The sequence below is a fragment of the Hordeum vulgare genome, chromosome 5H (genome assembly GCF_904849725.1).
Source record: "Hordeum vulgare subsp. vulgare chromosome 5H, MorexV3_pseudomolecules_assembly, whole genome shotgun sequence".
Lineage (NCBI taxonomy): Eukaryota > Viridiplantae > Streptophyta > Magnoliopsida > Poales > Poaceae > Hordeum > Hordeum vulgare.
This window is the reverse complement of record NC_058522.1, coordinates 398,888,711-398,905,319: the sequence shown is the minus strand read 5'-3', so window position 1 is coordinate 398,905,319 and position 16,609 is coordinate 398,888,711.

The window sequence follows — 16,609 nt, the reverse complement described above, 5'->3', positions numbered from 1 at the left end:
AATACTCCCTCCGTTTCTACATATAAAACCTTTTAGAGATTGCATTATAAACTACATACAGATGTACATAGACATATTCTAGAGTGTAGATTCACTCATTTTGCTCCGTATGTAGCTTTCTAATAAAATCTCTAAAAGGTCTTATATTTTGAAACGGAGGAAGTACGTACTACGCGTATATACTCTCCGATTTAATAGATATTACATACAACATACAAAATGCAAGTGGTGGTAACTACCACCGATGGTACATAAAATTTGTCATATATATATATATATATATATAGAGAGAGAGAGAGAGAGAGAGAGAGAGTCATTATTCTAATATTAGGATCAGAATAGCAGAATAGTTATTCTGATCCCGTGTCGTTGTATAGGAGCCCGACAGGGCGTGAGAGAGAACAACCTGAACTGCCTCGTCCGACCTGTCGCCCCAGCCCGATCCCTACCACCCCAAGCCCAATCCCGATCCCACCTACCCGGCCTCCCGCGAATGACAGGCCGACGTGATTTCGCCGTCGTCCTCCGCATTCCTCTCCCCTCCCATACCTTCTGCCACCGACCGAATCAATCCACCTCCCGTCCGACCGACGATGTGAGGGGGTCCGAGAGCGAGCGTCGCCGCACGCCGGCGCTAGAGATCGATCGTAAAGAGGCGGCGAAGCCACCAGACCACTAGAGTTTTTCTGGGCGCCATGGAACACCGGAGTAACCTTGCCCCTTCCCTCCTAGCTTCCTACCTACGTCGCGGGCAACGAAACGACGGCGAAGGCCGAATCAAGGTTGGAGAATCCTTTGGATTAACGGCGGAGCATTCAGATTCAAATCAAACAAGGCATGCATCACCAGAGGTACTAAAAAAAATTCAAACCATGCCTCCTCCCGCATTGATAAAAATCTTGTTGTACCTGAACTTCTGGCCGGAACGAGGTGAACTTGGTATCTTCACCAGCCATCATCCAGTGTCAAGCGATTCCTCTTCCAACGGGGCGGTGCTTTGTTCTCAAGATGGGCTATGTGCTGCAGGAAAAAGACTCGGTGAACTTCTGGCTAATGTATGGTTGAACTTCCTCCTCTGTATTCTTTGCAGATTTGTTTGCCAATACATGAACGAACGACATTTGTTTCATCATGGTAAAAGCACTATGTATCTTTATTTTGCACCTTGAGAAGTTCAGATAGTGACTTGCTATCAGTACAGGCTTAACAAAATAGGAAAATGTGCTTGTTTACACTTATAACAAGAATAATAATTCAGAGATATCAAACACCACATGAAGTTCACCTAATACTTGAGCATCAGTTCAGGTTAGTGCTAGTACTCGAGCATTAGAACATAGGGTTGTAAGAACAAGACGTGTAAGTTCAACCATGCATATAACTAGTTATACTCACTTTACACAATAGAAGTACGTAATATGAAGAATGCTTAGTTCAGCTACCAATAAAAAATGAAGTACTAGATACATGATACTTTTCTGATATATTTTTGTTTCATTTAGACGTGAAAAAGATGTTTGGAAGTTCAGGCTATAAAGAATGCTCTATTCAGCTACAAATAAAATATGAAGTACTAGATACATGATACTTTTCTAATATATTATTATTTAATTTAGATGTGAAAAAGATGTTTGGAAGTTCACGCTATAAATAATGTCCAGTTCGCTAAACAAATTCAGATACATGCAACCAGTGCTAACGAAATTATAATGTGAATGTAAATATTCACAGGAAGAGAAACGAAGAAAAAGATATAAAGTATCAAAGCAACAAGTATACAACCCTCAGCCTGTACACACGCATGCCGCACCCTCAAATGGTAACACATGAAATACATGGGCATCGACATTTTCAATCTGATACACACCCCAGATGGGTGACGCCGAAAAACCAACAACGCCAACCTCACCAGTACGTACATCCCCCTAACCGGATGACACCCGAAATTCCTGGTGGGTTCTTTGTATCCACAAGCAGGCTTCCAAGCACAGCGATGGAGGAGGACATTAGCTTAGGTTCTGCATATAACTCTAGAGGTTATCCTAGTGCGGATTCAATACCACAAGGAACACACACACGGAGGAAAGTGCTATGCACACTACAGTCAAGCAAGGCTGATACTGCTGCTACAGATAATGATCGTACAACACATGGGATTGGTGGATTATTTCCTAGAAAAAAGGGGAAAATAACACAGTGATTAGCATGCCTCCACAACCACTGCAAGCCAAAAGGACACAGACAAGAGAGAGGCCGTCTTCAACACTCTTACCTCCTCGTGATCCACTCCTACACCGGGCTATGGTAACTGCGCCCTGCCCCATACCAACGGGGCAACAACATACACCAGTGGAGCTACGATCATACAAACACGTGAGTACTTTGCATGCATCTGACCTAGTTTTTCAATTTTTTAAACAAGATTAAAAGTAAATTCTAAGCTGTAATTTAATGTCATGAGTTTTTTTTCCTACAGACACACGACCTCCCACATTACCTAATACCAAAACTCAGGATGGCATTCAAGAATATAGATAAAGCATGGGAATTTTACAACCGATACGTCAGACATGCTGGTTTTGGCGTCAGGAAGACGGGAGGAAGTGTTAATCATAAGTACATTGTCTGCGCATGCCATGGGAAACACAACACTACTATTTCTGAAGCAGACATGGAGTGAAACAAAACCTCACGGAGGACAAGCTGGAAAGCTAGAATGAGGGTGAAAGTGCAAGAAGATAACATGTGTGTGGTCGTGGACATTCAATACAATAATAATCATCGCCTCATCCAGAGTGCTGACATGGTGGTATTCTTGCACTCGCACAAGAATTATGACCCCACTATTTTGGAGTATGTAAAGCTCTTGCAGTACCATGACGTCAAACATACCACGATTATGTCAATGCTATCAAAAAATGAAGATGGAAGCTTCTTCCTGAGTATGACAGGACGAGACCTACTAAACGAGGAAGTACTGAAAAATGCACATACTAGAATGTACAAAGAGCATACTAACTGACCATCCTTTGTTAAAAATAACAAAAATAACATATTTGTACATGTATTGCAGGAAAGCTATGAATGCAAGGAAAGATGACATGGGTGATGTGTTGAAACTTGTGTCTTTCTTTAAAGACAAGAAGGCAATAAATGATGAGTTCTTCTACGACATACAAGTAGATAGCGACGGTGCAATAAAGAACATTTTCTGGGCCAACATAAGCTGTCGGGGGGATTATCAAGACTTTGGCGATTGCGCAACATTCGACACAACTTACAAAACAAACAGATTTCATGTGCCTCTAGGAGTGTTTGTTGAAACCAACCACCATTTGCAATCAACGATATTTGTTGTTGCCCTCATCAGAGATGAAGACGCAAAATCATTCATGTGGATATTCGATATATTCGTACGATGCATGAACAACAAGTACCCGACTTGTATTCTAACACGTACCAACAAAAAAATTGCAAGTTTTATCATTATTTTAATTCTGGTTGTGCTGCGTGCATTAGTGACAATGCAAAGTAAAAAAACAAACCAAGTAGTTCAAACGCATATAGCGTAGAAGTCCACCCCCTAAACTGCATCAAGAAACAAAAAATGTATGCGATAGTGTTACAAAGAACTACTGTTGGCGGCGAAGTTCATATACTCTTAGCATAGAAGTTCACGAGTGGTGAATGTGAAAAAGCAGAATGCATGTGACTCAAAGTTTAGAGAAACTACTGTTGTCTGTTTGTGAAGTTCAAATACTATTAGTACAGAAGTTCATCACTAGTGCTGGAAGCAATATATTTTTCAAAAACAATGCATGATAAATCAATGAAGTTCAATAACGTTGCATGTTACATTTTATATACATGTAGACTAGTGCGCGTCAATGGCGAAAGCTATACCACTAGCATTCCCAAATATAGTCCACAAGCTATGCCGTTGGCACATCCTCAAGAAGTTCAAGGAACACCTCACGTGCTTGTACAAAAAGTATCCAACATTCAAAGAGGAGTTCACATCTATCTTGAACTTGTCGTTAATGCCAACAGAATTTGAAGCTACCTGGACTGCATTTGGGCAGAAATACAACCTACAGAACGACCACATGATTAAACACCTGCAGAGGAGGGGTTTTAAACCCGATTATGCGGTTTGGACATTTCATGGTAAGTCTATACAGCGCACCAGAGCTAAGGTGGTTCGTCATCGCACCGACGAGCATGGTACCGGGATCGAAGACATGGTGCAAGACTTTGATGATGCTCGGGATTTAGACGATGAGATGGAGGAATCCGCAAAGGCCTTCTATGAAATGTTGGAGTCTTCAAAACGTCCTCTCGACGAGCACACTAAGCTTTGTGAGCGGGATGCCATTGCACAAGTAATGGCTCTAAAGGCTCAATTAAGCTTGGGAAGGGAATGCTACGATGCGATGATAAAATTCATTGGACAATTTCTACCCAAAGGTCATGCCATGCCTGCAAACCTGTATCGGTCGGACAAAATACTTCATGTACTTAAGATGCCCTATGAGAAGATACATGCGTGTGAGAAAGGATGTGCCTTATTTAGGCTTGAGTATGCGGACTTGAACTATTGTCCCATTTGCAAGTCTTAAATGTATGTTATGGTAGACAACGGTATAGGCGAGAAGAGCCAGACCTAGATCCTAGTTAATGTTCTTTAGTATATGCCAATCATACCAAGGCTTCAATGTGTTTTCATGGTCGAAGAGATGGCCAGACAGATGACATGGCACAAATTGGGTAAAATAACCAAACTAGATGCACATGGGAATGACATGGTGGTACACACATCGGATGGGGAAGCGTGGAAGGACTTTGATGCATTACATCCGGATAAAGCGGCAGATCCAAGGCATCCTCGAGTCTCCATCGCCACTTCTACTTCTCAAACAACAACGCCAAAATTTGACATGTTGACGGAGACTTGCTTGCGTTGGTTTTTCCCCTTAAGAGGAAAGGGTGATGCAGCACATGAGAAGTAAGTATTTCCCTCAGTTTGAGAACCAAGGTATCAATCCAGTAGGAGAATCTCGTCAAGTCCAGAGTACCTGCACAAACACAAAAGAGCTTGCACCCAACACTATAAAGGGGTTGTCAATCCCTTCAAGATTGTTTGCAAAGTGAGATCTGAAGGCGGAAGGTGCAACGAAGTAAAAGAGTAAGGCTGAAAATATGGTGTGGAGTAGACCTAGGGGCCATAGTGTTCACTAGAGGCTTCTCTCAAAATAGCAAGTATTACGGTGGGTGAACAAATTAATGTCGAGCAATTGATAGAACCGCGCAAAGTCATGACGATATCTAAGGCAATGATCATACATATAGGCATCACGTCTGAGACAAGTAGACCGATACTTTCTGCATCTACTACTATTACTCCACACATCGACCGCTATCCAGCATGCATCTAGTGTATTGTGTTTATGACGAACAGAGTAACGCCTTAAGCAAGATGACATGATGTAGAGGGATAATCTCAAACCAATGATGAAAACCCCATCTTTTTACCCTTGATGGCAACAACACGATGCGTGCCTCGCTACCCCTTCTGTCACTGGGTGAGGTCACCGCACGGTATGAACCCAAAACCAAGCACTTCTCCCATTGCAAGAATCATACATCTAGTTGGCCAAACAAAACCCACAACTCGAAGAGAATTATAAGGATATGAAATCATGCATAAGAGAGATCAGAAGAAACTCAAATAAGATTCATAGATAATCTGATCATAAACCCACAATTCATCGGCTCTCGACAAAGACACCACAAAAGAATATTACATCGGATAGATCTCCATGAAGATCATGGAGAACTTTGTATTGAAGATCCAAGAGAGAGAAGAAGCCATCTAGCTACTAGCTATGGACCCGTAGGTCTATGGTGAACTACTCACGGATCACCGGAGAGGTCATGGTGTTGATGAAGAAGCCCTCCGTATCCAAATCCCCCCTCCGGCAGGGCACCAGAACGTGCCCCAGATGGGATCTTGCGGAGACAGAAGCTTGCGGTGGCGGAAAAGTACTTTCGATGATCTCCTGATTTTTTCTGGGATTTTAGGGAATATATAGGCGCAAAACCTAGCGGAGAGGTGGCCCAGGGATCCCATAAGCCAGGGTGGCGCAATCCCCTGGCCACGCCATGAGAGTTTGTGGGGTCCCTGCAGGCCCCCTGCCCTGATTCTCGGGCTTCCCGATCTTTTTCTGTTTCGGAAAAAATCTTTTTGGCAGTTTCATTCCGTTTGGACTCCGTTGAAAATCCTCCTCTGAAAGGGGTCAAAAACATGGAAAAAACAGGAACTGGCACTTGGCACTGATTTAATAAGTTATTCCCAAAAAAATATATAAAAGGCATACAAAACATCCAAAGTTTGACAAGATAATAGCATGAAACCATAAACAAATATAGATACGTTGGAGACGTATCAAGCTTCCCCAAGCTTAACTCCTGCTCGTCCTCGAGTAGGGGAAGTGATAAAGAATGATTTTTTGATGTGGAATGCTACCTAGCATAGTTGTCCTTTGCATCTTCCTTCACGTGACATGAATGTTCAGATCCGTAAGATTCAAAACAATAGTTTGCTATTGACATGAAAACAATAATACTTCAAGTAAACTAGCAAGGTAATCATGAACTTTCAAAATAACAAGGCCAATGAAAGTTATCCCTACAAAATCATATAGTCTGGCTATGCTCCATCATCCTCACACAACTAATGTAAACCATGTACAACCCCGGTATTGGCCAAGTAATTGTTTTCGCACTCTTACTTTCTCAAACTTTTTATAACTATCACGCAATACATGAGCGTGAGCCATGGATATAGCACTATAGGTGGAATAGAGTGTGGTGGTGGTTGTGAGACAAAAAGGAGGATATGGTCACATTGACTCGGCGTATCAAAAGGCTATGGAGATGCCCATCAATAGATATCAATGTGAATGAGTAGGGATTGCCATACAAAGGATGCACTAGAGCTATAATTATGTGAAAGCTCAAAAGTAGAACTAGTGGGTGTGCATCCAACTTGCTTGCTCACGAAGGCCTAGGGCAATTTTGAGCAAGCCCATCACTGGAATATACAAGCCAAGTTATATAATGAAGATTCCCACTAGCACATGGTGGTGACGAAACGAGAGGCTCTCAATCATGACGAACATGGTGCTATTATGAAGAACAAGTGTGGAAAAAGATAGTACCATTGTCCCTTCTCTCTTTTTCTCTTTTTTTATTTGGGCTCTTAGGCCTCTTTTTTTTTCTCTTTTTTTGGGCTCTTTGGCCTTTTTATTTTATTTCCTCACATGGGACAATGCTCTAATAATGATGATCATCACACTTTTATTTACTCACAGCTCAAAGCTTAGAAATGACTTTATAGGAAATGCCTCCGGCAGTGTACCGGGATGTGCAACGATCTAGCTTGGCGTGTCACGTTGAAACTGTTGGGTAACGTAGCATAAATTCAAAAAATTTCCTACGCATGTTCAGATCTTCCTATGGAGAGACCAGCAACGAGAGAGGGGTAAGAGCATCTTCGTACCTTTGAAGATCGCTAAGCGGAAGCGTTGCTAGAACGCGGTTGATGGAGTCGTACTCGCAGCGATTCCGATCTAGTGCCGAACAACGGCACCTCCGCGTTCAACACACGTGCAGCCCGGTGACGTCTCCCGCACCTTGATCCAGCAAGGAGGAGGGAGAGGTTGGGGAAGAAGACCAGCAACACGACGGCGTGGTGTTGGTGGAGAGACGAGGTCTCCCGGCAGGGCTTCGCCAAGCGCCGGCAGAGAGGAGGAGGGAGAGGAGCAGGGCTGCGCCGAGAGAGAGAGATGAAAACCGTGTCTCAAACAGCCCCGAACCTCATCTATATATAGGGGAAGGGGGAGGGGGCGCAGCCCTTAGGGTTCCCACCCCTAAGGGGTGCGGCAGCCCTTAGATGGGAGAGGGGTGGCGGCCAGGGGAAGGGGGAGGGGTGGCGCACCCCTCTGGTGGGCCTAAGGCCCACCTAAGTTAGGGTCCCCCCCCCTCTTTTTCTTTCCCCTGCGCCATGGGCTGAGTGGGGAGGCGCACCAGCCCAACTAGGGGCTGGTTCCCACCCCCACTTAGCCCATATTACCTCTTGGGGTCGCAGCCCCCCTTCGGTGGTCCCCCGGGACCACCTCCGGTGGTCCCGGTGGTCCCGGTACGTTACCGGTGATGCCCGAAACACTTCCGGTGTCCGAAACCATCCGTCCTATATATCAATCTTTACCTCCAGACCATTCCGGAGCTCCTCGTGACGTCCGGGATCTCATCCGGGACTCCGAACAACTTTCGGTAATCTCGTATAACAATTCCCTATAACCCTAGCGTCATCGAACCTTAAGTGTGTAGACCCTACGGGTTCGGGAGACAGGCAGACATGACCGAGACACCTCTCTGGCCAATAACCATCAGCGGGGTCTGGATACCCATGGTGGCTCCCACTAGCTCCATGATGATCTCATCGGATGAACCACGATGTCAAGGATTCAATCAATCCCGTATACGATTCCCTTTGTCTGTCGGTATAGAACTTGCCCGAGATTCGATCGTCGGTATACCTATACCTTGTTCAATCTCGTCGCCGGTAAGTCTCTTTACTCGTTCTGTAGCACGTCATCGTGTGACTAACTCCTTAGTCACATTGAGCTCATGATGATGTTCTACCGAGTGGGCCCAGAGATACCTCTCCGTCACACGGAGTGACAAATCCCGATCTCGATTCGTGCCAACCCAACAGACACTTTCGGAGGTACCCGTAGTGCACCTTTATAGTCACCCAGTTACGTTGTGACGTTTGATACACCCAAAGCACTCCTACGGTATCCGGGAGTTGCACAATCTCACGGTCGAAGGAAAAGCTACTTGACATTAGAAAAGCATTAGCATACGAACAATACGATCTAGTGCTAGGCTTAGGATTGGGTCTTGTCCACCACATCATTCTCCCAATGATGTGATCCCGTTATCAATGACATCCAATGTCTATGATCAGGAAACCATGATCATCTATTGACTAACGAGCTAGCTAACTAGAGGCTTGCTAGGGACACATTGTGATCTATTCATTCACACATGTATTAGTGTTTCCTGTTAATACAATTATAGCATGAACGATAGACGATTATCATGAACAAGGAAATATGATAATAACCATTTTATTATTGCCTCTAGGGCATATTTCCAACAGTCTCCCACTTGCACTAGAGTCAATAATCTAGTTACATTGTGATGTATCGAACACCCATAGCATTATGGTGCTGATCATGTTTTGCTCGTGGAAGAGGTTTAGTCAACGGGTCTGCAATATTCAGATCCGTGTGTACTTTACAAATATCTATCACTCCAGTTTGGACATGGTCCTGGATGGAGTTGTAGCGGCGCTTGATGTGCTTCGTCTTCCGGTGAAACCTGGGCTCTTTGGCTATGGCAATGGCTCCAGTGTTATCACAGAAGAGTGTCATAGGACCCGACGCGCTTGGAACCACTCCAAGGTCGGTGATGAGCTCCTTCATCCAAATTCCTTCATGAGCCGCTTCTGAAGCAGCTATGTACTCCGCTTCACATGTAGATGCTGCCACGACTTCTTGCTTGCTGCTGCACCAGCTCACTGCCCCACCATTCAACACATATACGTATCCGGTTTGTGACTTAGAGTCATCCGGATCTGTGTCGAAGCTAGCATCGACGTAACCCTTTACGACGAGCTCTTCGTCACCTCCATAAACGAGAAACATTTCCTTAGTCCTTTTCAGGTACTTAAGGATATTCTTGACCGCTATCCAGTGTTCCGTACCGGGATTACTTTGGTACCTCCCTACCAAGCTTATCGCAAGGTTTATATCAGGTCTGGTACACAGCATGGCATACATTAGAGAGCCCACGGCTGAAGCGTAGGGGACAGAACTCATCTTCTCTCTATCTGCTGCCGTGGTCGGCGACTGAGTCTTACTCAATCTCATACCTTGCAAAACTGGCAAGAACCCTTTCTTTGAGTTTTCCATATTGAACTTCTTCAGTATCTTGTCAAGGTATGTACTTTGCGAAAGACCTATGAGGCGTCTTGATCTATCTCTATAGATCTTGATGCCTAATATGTATGCAGCTTCTCCAAGGTCCTTCATTGAAAAACTTTTGTTCAAATAGGCCTTTATGCTCTCCAACATCTCTATATCATTCCCCATCAATAATATGTCATCCACATATAGTACGAGGAAAGCTACAGAGCTCCCACTCACTTTCTTGTACAGACAGGCTTCTCCGTAAACCTGTATGAACCCAAACGCTTTAATCACCTCATTAAAGCGAATGTTCCAACTCCGAGATGCTTGCACTAGCCCATATATGGAGCGCTAGAGCTTGCATACTTTGTTAGCACCTTTAGGATCGACAAAACCTTCTGGTTGCATCATATACAACTCTTCCTTAAGATTCCCGTTAAGGAATGCTGTTTTGACGTCCATTTGCCAAATTTCATAATCATAAAAGGCGGCAATTGCTAACATGATTCGGACTGATTTCAGCTTCGCTACGGGAGAGAAAGTCTCTTCGTAGTCAACTCCTTGAATTTGTCGAAAACCCTTTGCGACAAGTCGAGCTTTGTAAAAGGTTACATTACCGGTTGCATCAGTCTTCTTCTTGAAGATCCATTTATTTTCTATGGCTCGCCGTTCATCGGGCAAGTCCACCAAAGTCCATACTTTGTTCTCATACATGGATCCTATCTCGGATTTCATGGCCTCAAGCCATTTGTTGGAATCCGGGCCCGCCATTGCTTCTTCATAGTTCGAAGGTTCACCGTTGTCTAACAACATGATTTCCATCACAGGGTTGCCGTACCACTCTGGTGCGGAGCGTACCCTTGTGGACCTTCATGGTTCAGTAGTAACTTGATCCGAAGCTTCATGATCATCATCATTTACTTCCTCTTCAGTCGGTGTAGGCACCACAGGAACAACTTCTTGCGCCGCGCTACTTTCCTGTTCGAGAGGGGGTGTAATTACCTCATCAAGTTCTACCTTCCTCCCACTTACTTCTTTCGAGAGAAACTCTTTCTCCAGAAAGGATCCGTTCTTGGCAACAAAGGTTTTACCTTCGGATCTAAGATAGAAGGTATACCCAATAGTTTCCTTAGGGTATCCTATGAATACGCATTTCTCCGCTTTGGGTTCGAGCTTTTCTGGTTGAAGTTTCTTGACATAAGCATCGCAGCCCCAAACTTTAAGAAACGACAACTTAGGTTTCTTGCCAAACCACAGTTCATACGGTGTCGTCTTAACGGATTTAGACGGTGCCCTATTTAAAGTGAATGCTGCAGTTTCTAATGCGTATCCCCAAAATGATAGCGGTAAGTCGGTGAGAGACATCATAGATCGTACCATATCTAATAAAGTGCGATTACGACGTTCAGACACTCCGTTGCGCTGCGGTGTGCCAGGCGGTGTTAGTTGTGAAACGATTCCATACTTCCTTAGGTGTGTGCCAAACTCGTGACTCAAATATTCTCCTCCACGATCAGATCGTAGACATTTAATTTTTCTGTCACGTTGATTCTCAACCTCACTCTGAAATTCCTTGAACTTTTCAAACGTCTCAGATTTGTGCTTCATCAAGTAGATATATCCATACCTACTCAAATCATCGGTGAGAGTGAGAACATAACGATAACCACCGCGAGCTTCAACGTTCATTGGACCACACACATCAGTATGTATTATTTCCAATAAGTCGGTGGCTCTCTCCATTATTCCTGAGAATGGAGTCTTAGTCATCTTGCCCATGAGGCACGGTTCGCATGTCTCAAATGATTCAAAGTCAAGAGACTCTAGCAGTCCATCAGTATGGAGCTTCTTCATGCGCTTAACGCCGATATGACCAAGGCGGCAGTGCCACAAGTATGTGGGACTATCGTTATCAACTTTGCATCTTTTGGTACTCACACTATGAATATGTGTAACATCACGATCGAGATTCATCAAGAATAAACCATTCACCAGCGGAGCATGACCATAAAACATATCACTCATATAAATAGAACAACCATTATTCTCTGACTTAAATGAGTAGCCGTCTCGCATTAAGCAAGACCCTGATACAATGTTCATGCTTAAAGCTGGTACTAAATAACAATTATTAAGGTTTAAAACTAATCCCGACGGTAGATGTAGAGGTAGCGTGCCAACGGCGATCACATCGACCTTTGAACCATTCCCGACGCGCATTGTCACCTCGTCCTTGGCCAGTCTCCGCTTATTCCGCAGTTCCTGCTTTGAGTTGCAAATGTGAGCAACAGCACCGGTATCAAATACCCAGGAGCTACTACGAGCGCTGGTAAGGTACACATCAATAACATGTATATCACATATACTTTTAACGTTGCCGGCCTTCTTGTCCGCTAAGTATTTGGGGCAGTTCCGCTTCCAGTGACCTTTTCCGTTGCAGTAGAAGCACTCAGTCTCAGGCTTGGGTCCGTTCTTTTTCTTCTTCCCGGTATCTGGTTTACCGGGCGCGGCAACAGCTTTGTCGTCTTTCTTGAAGTTCTTCTTACCCCTGCCTTTCTTGAAACTAGTGGTCTTGTTGACCATCAACACTTGATGCTCCTTCTTGATTTCTACTTCTGCAGACTTGAGCATCGAGTACAACTCGGGAATGGTTTTCTCCATCCCTTGCATGTTGTAGTTAAGCACAAAGCCTTTGTAGCTTGGTGGGAGAGACTGGAGGATTCTGTCAATGATAGCATCATTCGGAAGTTCGACTCCAAGTGAAGTCAGACGACCGTGTAACCCAGACATTTTGAGTATGTGCTCACTGACAGAACTGTTCTCCTCCATCTTACAGCTGAAGAACTTGTCGGAGACTTCATATCTCTCGACACGGGCATGAGCTTGAAAAACTAGCTTCAGCTCTTGGAACATCTCATATGCCCCGTGTTGCTCAAAACGTCTTTGGAGCCCCGTTTCTAAACTGTATAACATGCCACACCTGACCAGAGAGTAGTCATCACTCCGCGCTTGCCAGACGTTTAGAACGTCCTGCGCTGCTGCGGGAGCGGGAGGGTCACCTAGCGGCGCATTAAGGACATAAGCCTTTTTAGCTGCTTCAAGGATGAGCTTCAGGTTGCGAACCCAGTCCGCATAGTTGCTACCATCATCTTTCAGCTTGTTTTTCTCTAGGAATGCGTTGAAGTTGAGGTTGACGTTGGACATCTAGAATATTTATAAAGACAACTTTTATACTAAGTTCATGACAATTAAGTTCATTTAATCAAATTAAGTATGAACTCCCACTTAAATCGACATCCCTCTAGTCATCTAAGTGATACATGATCCATGTTGACTAACCCGTGCCCGATCATCACGTGAGACGGACTAGTCACCATGGTGAGCAACTTCATGCTGATCGTATTCAACCATACGACTCATGTTCGACCTTTCGGTCTCTTGTATTCGAGGTCATGTCTGCACATGCTAAGCTCGTCGAGTCAACCTAAGTGTTTTGCGTGTGTAAATCTGGCTTACACCCGTTGTATGCGAACGTTAGAATCTATCACACCCGATCATCACGTGGTGCTTCGAGACAACGAACCTTCGCAACGGTGCACACTTGGGGAATACGTTCTCGAAATTTTAGGAGGGATCATCTTATTATGCTACCGTCGTTTTTAAGCAATAAGATGTAAAACATGATAAACATCACAATGCAATCATATAGTGACATGATATGGCCATTATCATCTTTGCTCATTTGATCTCCATCTTCAGGCATCGCATGATCATCATCGTCACCGGCGTGACACCATGATCTCCGTCATCATGATCTCCATCATCGTGTCTCCGTGAAGTCGTCACGCCAACTACTACTATCACTACTATTATGGCTAACCGTTAGCAATGAAGTAAAAGTAGCAAGCACATGGCGTTGCATCTCATACAATAAATTAAGACAACTCCTATGGCTCCTGCCGGTTGTCATACTCATCGACATGCAAGTCGTGAAACCTATTACAATAACATGATCATCTCATACATCATACAGGCAACATCACAACTTTGGCCATATCACATCACATGTCAAACCCTGCAAAAACAAGTTAGACGACCTCTAATTGTTGTTGCAAGTTTTACGTGGCTGATTTGGGTTTCTAGCAAGAACGCCTTCTTACCTACGTGACAGCCACAACAATGATATGCCAAAGCTATTTACCCTTCATAAGGACCCTTTTCATCAAATCCAATCCGACTAGAGTAGGAGAGACAGACACCCGCTAGCCACCTTTATGCACGATGTGCATGTTTGTCGGTGGAACCAGTCTCACGTAAGCGTACGTGTAAGGTCGGTCCGGGCCGCTTCATCCCACAATACCGCCGGAAAAGAATAAGACTAGTAACGGCAAGCAAATTGACAAACCATCGCCCACAACTTTTGTGTTCTACTCGTGCATGGAATCTACGCATAGAAAACCTGGCTCGGATGCCACTGTTGGGTAACGTAGCATAAATTCAAAAAATTTCCTACGCATGTTCAGATCTTCCTATGGAGAGACCAGAAACGAGAGAGGGGTAAGAGAATCTTCGTACCTTTGAAGATCGCCAAGCGGAAGCATTGCTAGAACGCGGTTGATGGAGTCGTACTCGCAGCGATTCCGATCTAGTGCCGAACAACGGCACCTCCGCGTTCAACACACGTGCAGCCCGGTGACGTCTCCCGCACCTTGATCCAGCAAGGAGGAGGGAGAGGTTGGGGAAGAAGACCAGCAACACGACGGCGTGGTGTTGGTGGAGAGACGAGGTCTCCCGGCAGGGCTTCGCCAAGCGCCGGCAGAGAGGAGGAGGGAGAGGAGCAGGGCTGCGCCGAGAGAGAGAGAGATGAAAACCGTGTCTCAAACAGCCCCGAACCTCATCTATATATAGGGGAAGGGGGAGGGGGCACAGCCCTTAGGGTTCCCACCCCTAAGGGGTGCGGCAGCCCTTAGATGGGAGAGGGGTGGCGGCCAGGGGAAGGGGGAGGGGTGGCGCACCCCTCTGGTGGGCCTAAGGCCCACCTAAGTTAGGGTTCCCCCCCTCTTTTTCTTTCCCCTGCGCCATGGGCTGAGTGGGGAGGCGCACCAGCCCAACTAGGGGCTGGTTCCCACCCCCACTTAGCCCATCTTACCTCTTGGGGTCGCAGCCCCCCTTCGGTGGTCCCCCGAGACCACCTCCGGTGGTCCCGGTGGTCCCGGTACGTTACCGGTGATGCCCGAAACACTTCCGGTGTCCGAAACCATCTGTCCTATATATCAATCTTTACCTCCAGACCATTCCGGAGCTCCTCGTGACGTCCGGGATCTCATCCGGGACTCCGAACAACTTTCGGTAATCTCGTATAACAATTCCCTATAACCCTAGCGTCATCGAACCTTAAGTGTGTAGACCCTACGGGTTCGGGAGACAGGCAGACATGACCGAGACACCTCTCTGGCCAATAACCATCAGCGGGGTCTGGATACCCATGGTGGCTCCCACTAGCTCCACGATGATCTCATCGGATGAACCACGATGTCAAGGATTCAATCAATCCCGTATACGATTCCCTTTGTCTGTCGGTATAGAACTTGCCCGAGATTCGATCGTCGGTATACCTATACCTTGTTCAATCTCGTTGCCGGTAAGTCTCTTTACTCGTTCCGTAGCACGTCATCGTGTGACTAACTCCTTAGTCACATTGAGCTCATGATGATGTTCTACCGAGTGGGCCCAGAGATACCTCTCCGTCACACGGAGTGACAAATCCCGATCTCGATTCGTGCCAACCCAACAGACACTTTCGGAGGTACCCGTAGTGCACCTTTATAGTCACCCAGTTACGTTGTGACGTTTGATACACCCAAAGCACTCCTACGGTATCCGGGAGTTGCACAATCTCACGGTCGAAGGAAAAGCTACTTGACATTAGAAAAGCATTAGCATACGAACAATACGATCTAGTGCTAGGCTTAGGATTGGGTCTTGTCCACCACATCATTCTCCCAATGATGTGATCCCGTTATCAATGACATCCAATGTCTATGATCAGGAAACCATGATCATCTATTGACTAACGAGCTAGCTAACTAGAGGCTTGCTAGGGACACATTGTGATCTATTCATTCACACATGTATTAGTGTTTCCTGTTAATACAATTATAGCATGAACGATAGACGATTATCATGAACAAGGAAATATGATAATAACCATTTTATTATTGCCTCTAGGGCATATTTCCAACAGAAACATCTCGCTAGCTATCTTACGATCATGCAATGGCAATATGAGAGTGATGGCACAAGTCATGAGACGGAAGGTGGGAGTTGCATGGCAATATATCTCGGAATGGCTATGAAAATGCCATAGTAGGTAGGTATGGTGGCTGTTTTGAGGAAGGCATATGGTGGGTTTGTGTACCTGCAAAAGTTGCGCGGCACTAGAGAGGCTAGCAATGGTGGAAGGTGAAAGTGCATCTATACCATGTACTCAAATTAGTCATGAAGAACTCACATACTTGTTGCAAAAGTTTTTATTAGTAATCAAAACAAATTGCTAAACGCATACTCCT